Here is a 10,707-nt window from a genome sequence, read left to right as displayed (position 1 = left end):
GAAACTCAAATACTTTGGCCACCTAATGAGAAGGAAGGACTCACTGGAGAAGAGCCTAATTCTGGGAAAGATTGAGGGCAAGAGAAGAAAGGGACGACAAAGAATGAGGTGGCTGGATGGAGTCATCGAAGCGGTGGGTATGAGCTTAAATGGACTCCAGAGGATGGCAGAGGACAGGAAGGCCTGGAGGAACATTGTCCATGGGGACACGACTTTGCAACTAACAACAACAAAATATCATTCATGCCATTTCATCAATGACGTCATGACACTTCAGCTGTCACCTTCCTGATGCCTGCTTCAGAAATTAGTCCAAAGTTTTTATTAATGGTATAGTTAGATATGAGACTTTCTGCACAGGATGGATTATGAATAATTTCAATGATAATATGACAGATTTATTTTCCTCAGAAAGTCTTGCACTTAGCAGCATTGCTGGTTATTATAGAATAAATGAGTAATCCTTGATTTAAGAATAAACTATATGCAAATTTCTTTCCTTTCATCTGTGAATTGTTGGGAAATATGCATTTTAATATGCATATTTTAGTAATATCTGAAGGGCAGAGACATATTTTTCATTTACTTCAAATAAGTTGCCAAGCAGCTCAGTGTCACAAAAAATTGGCTTTCCTTTATAGTTTATGACCTTTACTGAGGCATATGCTAAATTTTGCATGCGGCGTGTAAACTTTTTCCAGATCTGGCTATGTAGATTATTTCATTTCTCCTATTTTTAAATTTTGTGATAGCCAATGGCCAAACATTAGAAAGTATATTGAATTACACATTAAAGCAATGATACCCCACTGTTCCTCCTGAATGATTCCAAGAACAGCATGAAGATTATTAAAATAAGATACTCCCTGCTCTTGGCTCTTTACAAACTAAAATGCAGGAAGAAACGGTGACGCTGAGGTAAAAGGAAAGTAAAAGAGGGCCAAGTTTTGAGGGAGGCTTGTATTTTTATAAGGGTTACCTTGCCAGAAATGGAGTGTTCATAGTGGAATAGATGAATTACCAGAAAGTTCTGACTAACCTCAAGATCTGTTATTTATTGTCAGGGTTGAGGGGCAACTTGACCAAATAAGTAGGGGGAATGAAACAAAAGTGAAGTTCCTGGTGGTCTCACTCCTCTGGGCACTTGTTTCATTACAATTTAAACGAGAAGCAATATTTCTGCTCTACGCTTTGTAACGCCAGAGCGGTAAGGCCACAAAATATTATGACGCAAAATCCAAACTGACTTTTGACCTACCCGGTATAGCAGATCTTAATCTATTATTATTGATCATCGCACAGTCAGCCAGATGTTCAGACTGGCTTTGGCATTTTTGTCCCCCTGTCGAGTCCTTACCAAGGACCTGGGATAGGCAGGAATGGACGTTTGATGGCGCTAGAGATATCATTGCTGGATGGACGCTGCTCCAAGTAAAGCTGCCTTCTGCAATTGATGAATGATGTCGAATTTGTCAATGCCAATAGTGTTCAAGTGGTGCTCCAGTTGTTTTGAGATTGCACCCAAGGTGCTCATTACTGTTGGTACTTCCATTGCTTGCCTTCAGCGTTTTATTTCTATTATTACCTCTTTTATTCATTAAACATCAACCACAGTCAACTGAACATTTACAAATGTTTCACAAATACCATTGACTGGTGCTAATGGTTGATATGGGTTGCTGCCAGTGTCCTAGGGATCAACCAAGTATCTTCTTAAAATATATAATGCCCCGAGTAGAGCAGTTTTTTGCAGTTCCACTGATGTTCTTGCAGAAAGCTACAATTTCTTGATGTGTTTTGTAAAATTCTTGGACATGGTACCAAGTTCCCCGATGACAATGGGTATCACTGTTACATGTTTCATCCATGATCGCATACTTTTGATGGCCAGTTTACGGTATTTCATGATTTTTCCCCCAGTTCTTTTTCTTTGACTCTGACATCTCCTGGTACAGTGATATCAATAAACTGTACGCTTTGGCCCTCAACAACCGTGATATCTGGCGTGTTGTGTTCCAAATGACAATCCATTTGTATTCGAAAGTCCCAGAAGATCTTCACCATCCCATTTTTGGTGACTTTTTCCACCTTGTGCTCCCATGACCTTTCAGATACAGGTATGTCATATTTTTTTACATAATGATCAGACTAGTATAATTATTATTACTACTCTTGTTGTTGTTTTAGACCCAGAAAATACAGAGCAGGTAGAAAAAAGCTTTTCAATCCTACAATCATTCCACTACATTAGGGTTTTTTCAAACTTTATTTCACAGAAGCCTGGGATTTGCTCAAACACAGTTAATTTTCTTATCTTTAGATCTCTGCCTCTTTTTTTTATATTATAATTTTTATTTATTCTTGTAAAAATAAAATCATACAAACATAATTTTAAACGTATTGCCGTCACAGCGCAAGAAATCATAGCGTTTAAATAACCAAACTTAACATTACCGTCCTAATAGTAGGCCTAATATTTAACACCAACATTTACACTATATGCAGCCCATCTAGTCAGCATACCTTCTTCATCAATTCTTATTCGTCCTTTAATTTCTGATTAATATTATTTACCAGTATCTGATTTAAACATATATTATTGCTTCAGTTATTATTCGGTCGTTCCCGTATCCAATTATACCACCTCTTCCACGAGTTATAGAATTCTGAGTCCTTTTTCCCTTTAATTAATTTTGTTAGTCTATCCAATTCTGCGCATTCATTAATTTTATTTATTACTGCCCTATCCATTGGTAATTGATCGCTCTTCCATTCCTGGGCAAATGCCAATCTTGCCGCAATAGTTATGTGCAACACCAAAAACCATATCTCCATGTTGATATCTGGGGGTTTGAGTCCTAACAGGAAGGTTTCAGGTTTGAAATCTAATTGATGTTGGGTGATTTCTATTAACCACTGCCTGATTTTTTTCCAGTATTTAATCGCCATTGGGCAGGTCCACCACTGATGGAAATAGGTCCCCTCTCTGTGACCACATTTCCAGCAATTAGGCAAAATCCCAGGAAACATTCTGGCAAGTCTTGCCGGTGGTAGGTGCCACCGATACATCATTTTATATGTATTTTCCTTATACGAGGCTGCCATAGTCAATTTCATATTTTTAAACCAAATTTCTTCCCAACTTTGAAAGTCCAATGTACGTCCTATATTCCGTCCCCAAGCAATCATGCAGTCTTTGACCACTTCTTCCCCCACGTCTAATAGCAATAGATGTCCGTAACACTTGGAAAGCATCCCTTTCTCTGTTCCAAAAAGAACCTTGTCCAGTTCTTGTTTATAGGGATATATACCTTCAGTCTTCTGATCTTTTTTTATACCTTGAGAATATCTGGGAATATGGCCACCAGTCGATATGGTACCCTTGCGAAGCTAATGATTCCCTGGTCTTCAAATTCCCCTGTGAGTCTAAGATCTCTTCATATGTCAAGGTCTTCTCCCCTCTATATCGTGTTGGATAAGCAAGGGCTTCCTGAGTAGAGATCCAGCATGGCACCTTCAAGTATAACTTCCTCCTCAGCTTCTCCCAAGAGTAGCTCAAGGTCCTACGCACCAAGTGGTCATTAAAGTGTTTGGGTCGCTCTGAACCGGGCCAAATATAGTAGTGCCAACCATACTGTAGGCCCCAGCCTTCAATAGTCAGGAGCCGTGTTCTTCTCAGGGTCATCCATTCTTTAATCCAAATTAATAAAGCCGCCTGATAATAAAGCTGCCAATTGGGGAGACCAAATCCTCCTCTAATTCTAGGTTCCTGCATCATTTTCAGTTTAATTCTAGGTTTTTTACCTTGCCAAATAAATTTTGAGACCGCTTTATTCATTTCATCAAAGAATTTCTTTTCCAATCTTACAGGGGCCGAATGAAATAAAAATAGCCATTTGGGGAGAATACACATTTTAATACCCTAAAAGTTGCAAGATGTGGGGGTATGTAAATAGGTTGGGATTTCCAAGGTTCACACCTGATCCAAGACTAGAATGTTTCAGAAATCATTTCCATATCTGATAAATTTTTGAGCAAACGTCTGGAGACATCTTGAAGTTAGGGCATAAATTTTACTACTGCCTGAACCGGTAGTTAAAAAAAATGCTACAGGTTTGGGCGAACCGGTAGCATTTTTTAATGTTCCGACAATCAGCTGTGCAACAATCCACTGTGCCGCATGATTTATATTCGCTAGAAAGCAGGAAATTCTACTTTCTAGCAAATCTAAATCTCGCGGCACAGCTGTTCCCCTCCTCACTGTTCTACTTACCTTTGCAGACTCAGAAAAGGCTTCTTAATTCTCCTTTTTTAGCATTGCGCGAAGCACACATTTGGTGCACATACCAGTGGTGGGTTCTGGATCCCGTTGCAACTGGTATGGTGCAATGGGGCCCAGCGCCCACCACATGAACGTGCGCAGCACACGCATACGTCCTTACCCCTTGCGATGCCTCTACGAGCCTCAGCGACAATCCAGCTGCTGGGTGGAGTATCGCGCATGCGCCGTGCGCTCCGGGCACGTGTGCGGAAGCGCTGAAGAACTCAAATACAGATAAGGAGCTTGGGCGGGCAGGTGGACGTACTGCCTGCAACCCACCACTGGCACATACGCATCGCGAAGTGGACTAGTAGCAGACTTCAGAGCATTTCACCTCTGGTCTGTGGGCCTCCAAAGACACGGAGTCCTCCTAGTGATAATAAATTGGACAGACCCTGGAGGGCTGATGTATGTTTTGCAATTTTTAAAGAAATGTTGCTAGCTGCTTTGAGCATTTGTCTAAGCAGAAGGGCAGGGGGTGGGGGTGGGTGGAAGATGAATAAATAAAAATAAAAAAGACTTTGAGGGAGGGTTTCTTTCTTTGGAACATGGTTCCCCTTCTGGAAATGGGAGAAAATAGATGCGATCAATTCACAGAGGACCCCATACAAACAAAATCCTCCAATCAATAATATTAGCACTGCTTTTTCTAATGAAGAAAATGTGGGGAAGGTCATGATTCTCTCTGAGCAAAGCTATTAAAGCCGGAAGCAAAGTGAAGCTGAGAGCTGAGTAGCACTCTCTCTTAACTGCAGAGCAGCCCATAACCAGTTCTGGATGTGAATCTGGAATCCTGTCTCAATGTTTGAATATTTTCAATTAAATTTAATTAGCCTGGTCAGAAAGGTTCAGCGAGCCAACGCATACACTGCTTTGGGGAGGGTCGGGGGTTTAGAAAGGCGTCATCTAGCACAGGGGTCTCCAACTTTGGCAACTTTTATGACTTGTGGACTTTAACTCCCAGAGTTCCTCAGCCAGCTTTGGGTCTCCAACCTTGGCAACTTTAAGGCTTGTGGAATTCCAACTCCCAGAATTGCTCAGCTGGCTGAGAAATTCTGGGAGTTGAAGTCCACAAGTCTTAAAGTTGCTAAGGTTGGAGACCGCTCTGCGAGATGAGTAGGCCAGGCCCACCATGGTCACACCCACCCAGCAACCGAGCAGACAGAGAACCAGTTGCTGAAATTTCTAAAGCCCACCACTGCCTCTGACCCCCTGCCAATAAATATCCACATCTCTGTTTGAAAAAAAAATAATGATGCAGACTTGGAAATATCATTGATGGGGATTGTGAGTTCCAATTTCAAGGGGAATGGAGAAGAGAGACTGTTTTTCTCCCCAATACATATTGACTTTACTCTCAACCTTTTGGCTATATTTAAGTCCGCCTGTCCTACTGTGATAACATTACAGGAATCCCTGCTCCAAGTCCTCAGCCAACACAATCCTGGCATACTAATCGTGCAAACCAATTTGGAATAAAACCACATTCAATTTTTTTTTCAGCCAGAGAGCATCCTTTTTAAAAATCAGGGTAAAACTATATATACTTTTGGGAATGCATAAACACCCCCTCCCCCGCAGAGGTTGTCCTTGTGGCTACTTCTTAGTTGTGATTGAATGTTCACCGTAGGAAAGGCACAGATTGCCCAATGTGAATATTGTCTGCCCTTCACAGCCAGGCAGGAAACAAAACCTGTAAGAACATGGATTTTGTTTTGGTTTTTCCTCAGCATCATCAAGGAATAAGCTAAGTTCAAAGACACACACGCACACATTTCCCCCTTTCTCTCTCACATTCACCTCTGCCCCCAGACCTTCTCTTTCGTCTGCAGACCACCTGCTTTCTTCTATTGCTCTCATTCAGGAGTAACTTAAAACAGATTTTTCTCTTTCCTCTCCTTGAAAAACAGAGCTCACGTAGATGGCTTGAAGCAGCAAAAGTCCAGGTCCCTCTTTTTCCTTCAGGGCTACATGATAAAGGAAAGAAAAATTGGAGGCAGACCTTTACTGTTTCCTAGCTGTATGTGTGCATACCCAAAAATCATCCCTCACAAAAAAAATGGAGAATGATTTGTATCAGTAGAACTTGGGACCAGCATTAAAACTATGAGCTCACTCCTTGCCAGCAGTGGGTTTCAAAAAATTTTAGAAGCTCATCGGTAGGTGTAGCCTGCTTTGTGGGAGTGGCTTGCCGGCCATGTGATTGGGTGGGCATGGCCAACTTGTAAAATGTGGTGAAACTCACTTAACAACCTTCTTGCTTAGCAACCAAATGTTGGCTCAGAAACTCTGGCATTTGAAGCACGCAAGTCTTAAAGCTGTCAAGTTATAAGACCCTTGCATCCCTAACCCTTTAGGGAAAAAAAACCCCAGGGGTGTTCAGACTTGACAGCTTTAAGATTTGTGGACTTCAACTCCCAGAATTCCTCCTCCAGTCATGTTGGCTCAGGAACTCTGGCATTGAAGTGTGCAAGTCTTAAAGCTATCAAGTTACAAGCCCCTTGCACCCCTAACCCTTTAGAAAAAAACCCCCAGGGGTGTTCAGACTTGACAGCTTTAAGACTTGTGGACTTCAACTCCCAGAATTCCTCCTCTCGCTCTTCATCTTGATGATGTGCGGATGGGCAGGGGGAGGGAGCTGGAACCGGTTTTAAACGGCCCTGTAGATTTGTGGAACCTCTTCTATAGAAGAGGTTAGAACTGGCAGGAACCCACCCCTGCTCCTTGCTGAAATATTCACATGATCACGAGTTGAATTTGCTTTCAACTCAATGTCCATTCCTTCATTCCTTCATTAATATATGTATAATCTCTATAGCTGTGATGGCGGACCGACAGAGGTGGCACATAGCACGCTGCCTGATGGCATGCGAGCCATCGCTCTAGTTCAGCTCCACCACGCATGAGTGTGTGCCACTCACCAGCCAGCTGGTCTTCGGGTCTCTGCTGTTCATGTGTGAGGTGCGTGTGTGGGGAGTCATGCATGCGTGTGGGCCAGGGCAGGGCATATGCAGGGGAGTCGCATGCGCATGCATGGGGGACATGCACAGGGGTGCACACATTGCATTTTGGGGGTTTGGGGACCTGTGTGTGCTTTGGGCGCTCCGACCAGAAATGGTTAGCCATCACTGCTCTTTAATGATCTTTTATGGCAAAAATAACAGTATTCTTCATTTAAAAAAAATATATTATTTTAAGGAGACAATCTGAATTTGTTACTGTCACAAGCTGATATATGTAATGTTCATGACCAATTTATTAATCAGACAGCAAGTCAAACTCTAGAACTCTATTGTCCTACAAGATCATTTGATATTCCAAGCAGCTGGCCTGGCTCAACTTTGATCTAACCATATCGCTCCTGACGGGCTTTTACTGGGTATTTTAATTATATTTAATTATCTAGGGGTTTTTAAATACTGTATTTTAATTGTTTTATTTATCAGCCGACCTCCTCCTTGTGTATGTCTCGGTATATGTCTCTGTTATATGTTTGTTTTGTCCATATTTATTTCATATGTTTCATTGTACGCCGCCCCGAGTCCTTCGGGAGAGGGTGCGGCTAAGAAATAAATATTTATTATTATTATTATATGTTTATTTTGTGTGTGTGTGTGTGTGTGTGTGTGTGTGTGTGTGTTACTACTTTTGACTTTCCATTACAGATTTTAAACTGTTGTACTCATTTTGAAAACAAGAAACAAATGAGGGAGAGAATGCTGAGCTTATGTACATTAAAAAATTTCAGACTATTTCTTTGTTAATATATTTTTATTGTTTTAGACCACAAATTCCCTTTTTATATTGAACAGTGTTCAATATAGAAACTACATGAGAAAGAAAAATTGATTAGTAAATATTTTGATGGTTATATAATTGATATTATAATGGAAGATAGTATTCAACAATGATTGATGTTATCGCATATATGTCTGTATCGACATATAACGATTATGATTTTAATTTAATTTTATATTTTAACACGTTGGACACCTAGGTTTCAGGCTGTTTCTGAAAGTCTCAACGAACAATGGGTTTTTAAAATGTCACAATTGATAAAGATTTTGATAAGGATTTTGTAATCTTATGTATAACTTAGATCTGCATAACAATCCTGTCTTCTCCACTCTTTCCCCCTGCTTTAACCTACCGTAATTTAAGCCTTACTACAGTTTAACTGCCACTTAACTGTGATGAAATGAATGAAATTCCTGAAAGTTTGTGACTTTTAATAAAATGTTACTTTGTAAAAGGTGCTATTATATTCCTTCTGATTTTAAGATAAATGAAGGAACTGAAGAAAAATTATGCTTCCTTTTACTACTGCTAGATATTACCTTGATAAGGCCTCACTTGCAATACTGGGTCCCATTCTGGTCACAATACAAAATAGATGTTGAGGCACTGGAAAGAGTGCAGAGAAATACAACAAAATGTCAGGCCTGTAGTTATGTTCTTTTTAGGATCTTTGGCCTGCCACACTTTTTTATAATTTTCTATGCTGTTCATTAGTGTAGTAGTTGGGAGGGGGGTATGTTTAGTCTAATGAAGAGAAGCACTAGGAGCGACATGATAGTAGGGTTCCAATATCTGAGAGACTGTCACAAAGAAGAAAGAGTCAACCTATTCTCCAAAGCAAGACAAGAAGTAACTGATGGAAACTTATTTTAGAGAGACCCAATCTAGAATTGTGGATAAAGTTTCTGACAGTGAGAACAATCAATCAGTAGAATGGCTTACCTTTGGAAGTTGTAGGTGCCTTTATCACTGGAGGTTTTCAAGAAGAGATTGGATAGCCATTTATCTGGAATGGAATAGGGTCTCCTGCTTGAGCAGGTGTTTGGACTAGAAGACATCCAAATCAGTGATGGGCTGCTGCAAGTTTGGACTGTTTTGACCGAAGTGGTAGTTCTGAGTACTGGCTGGCCCCGCCCACCTATCCCGACACTATATGGTCCTAGATATCTCACTTTCCGGCTCGCCCCGCAGCCCAGCTAATTTGCACGCCTCTCCCGTTCTACTAACTATGGCTGACGTAGCAGATGTGCAGGAAGCTGCCCCCATTGAAAAAGCCTTGTTTTAGGGGTTGCGCGCAAGCATGGAAGGTGCGTGCGCATAGCTCGTGTATGCGAAACAGGCATGTGTGCACGCTCACATTTTTGGTGAACTGGTTGTGAAAGTATGTGCAACCCACCTCTGATCCAAATCCCTTCCAACCCTGTTATTCTATGTTTAAAGTTCGTTTCTCAGTCCTGATAGCTACTTGTAGTCTTCAGAATAGTCTGTATGATTAGTGGATGGAGTGGCTTTCCACAGCCAGGATCCTGCAACTAGAGTAGTGTTTCTCACCTTCAGCAGCTTTAAGAAGTGTGGACTTCAACTCCCAGAATTTCCCAGCCAGATGAGAATTGAAATTTCAAATTTCTTAAAGATTGAGAACCACTGCTCAAAACTATGAAAAAATAAAACATGACTAGATTTTTATTTTCAGGCTGAACAGTTCCTAAAGAAGTAGAAACAGTGGTTAGAGTGCAGAACTGCAGGCTACTTCTGCTGATCACCGTCTGCCAGCAGTTTGGCAGATCGAATCTCACCAGGCTCAAGGTTGACTCAGTCTTCCATCCTTCCAAGGTCGGTAAAATGAGGACCCAGATTGTTGGGGGCAATATGCTGACTCTGTAAACTGCTTAGAGAGGGCTGTAAAGCACTGTAAAGCGGCATGTAAGTCTAAGTGCTGTTGCTATGTAGAAAATTATGTTACAGATAAAAGGACAAAAAAAAAAATAAAGATGCAGTATTTCTGCCCCCCCCTCTTCAGTTTTTCTATTTGTGTTCCTCCATCACCTCGTTATTTCTGCCAGCAGCTGCAAGCTTTCAGGAGACATTCCAAGGCACATAATCTGTAAACAGAATTTCTAATTCCTTGGAGCCAAATCAAAGAACTGAAAGGACAACTTGCCTTAGTGTTCTTGACAAATGGCTGGCAGACTTTGTCTTGAACGAAGTTTGTAAACGTATATTATCAGTGGTGTGTACTGGTAGGTTGTTATTATTTGGGGGCTAATTCTGTAGTTTAAGTTCTGTGAACAATATTGTCTGCAAAGCGACTTACACGCTCCTGCTGCTGTGGATTTATGAAGAAAATGAAAAGCTCATTAGGCGGTATTAGAAATAGCCGTGAAAACGTTCTGTTCCAGCTTGTGCACCCAGATTAGTGCACAAATGAAATGAATATGCGAGTTACTTTTTATCTGAAAAGGTCAGGTTTAGTAATTACTGCAAGTCTCTGTTATTTGAATTGCTCTGGAGAACATGCCAGGTGAATGGCTCTAGCAACATCCTTTCTATTTCACAGATAAATGCATTGACGATTGTTTTCCTTCTGG

This window comes from Natrix helvetica (genome assembly GCF_964273705.1).
Source record: "Natrix helvetica genome assembly, chromosome: 3".
Taxonomy (NCBI): Eukaryota; Metazoa; Chordata; class Lepidosauria; order Squamata; family Natricidae; genus Natrix; species Natrix helvetica.
The sequence above is the reverse complement of the archived record's forward strand: the minus strand, read 5'-3'. Positions refer to the sequence as shown.